General features: G+C 37.1%; 1 non-coding gene across 1 annotated transcript; it reads left to right on the top strand.

Moving 5' to 3' along the window:
• Positions 1–263: 263 nt before the first annotated feature.
• Positions 264–370, top strand: LOC117717470 (U6 spliceosomal RNA). Its single transcript, XR_004607945.1, has one exon. It is a non-coding gene; the product is annotated as a U6 spliceosomal RNA (small nuclear RNA).
• The last annotated feature ends 342 nt before the right edge of the window (positions 371–712 follow it).

Genomic DNA, 712 nt, shown 5'->3' with positions numbered 1-712 from the left:
TCCAAGTTCAGAAATCTTCTGGGCTTGTGATAATAGAGACCTATGTTCTTGAGAGTTCTTAACTGAGTGAACTCTACCACCTTGACTGTTCTCTTGTTAGTGATAGTAGACATAAAGGTTGGAGAGAACCCCTGATGGTAGACTGTTATATCTAGCTTTCTTTCTAGAAATAGCTGTTTCCCTGAGCATAGCTGAACTGATCCAATTAGTCATCCATGCAGATAAATAATTAGTAATAAGAAAGAATAAATGAATAATATCTTATGCTTTCTTCAGCAGCACCCATACTAATATTGGAACAATACAAACAAGATTATCCTCATCCCTACCTAAGAGTGATACACAAACTGATGAACCATTCTATATTTAAATAAGAACTATGTGGCAATGGGTGTATGTAGTATAGCATATAACATTTTCAGGAAACTGGTGACAAATGCAGTTTTGATCTATGCTATGCTGGTTTCAGATATACTATTCCAAAATCTACTGTACCTAGAAGATTTCACAACCTCATATTAGACTGAAGTTGTTCAGTCTCAGTGGGCTTATGCGGGGAGAGGCTTTCTAAAGCTTTGCAGGTATGTGAGCTGATGCCTCCCATATACTGAGCAAGCAACTGTGTGCCATAAAAATATGTAATAAATAGAAGGTCAAGACAGTATCCTTAAACCTGAATAGGCTAAGTGTACTCTGCAGGAAACTTGGAGTA

This window comes from Arvicanthis niloticus, chromosome 11 (genome assembly GCF_011762505.2).
Source record: "Arvicanthis niloticus isolate mArvNil1 chromosome 11, mArvNil1.pat.X, whole genome shotgun sequence".
NCBI lineage: Eukaryota > Metazoa > Chordata > Mammalia > Rodentia > Muridae > Arvicanthis > Arvicanthis niloticus.
Note: the sequence above shows the minus strand (reverse complement) of the source record. Positions and strands in the feature narration are given on the sequence as shown.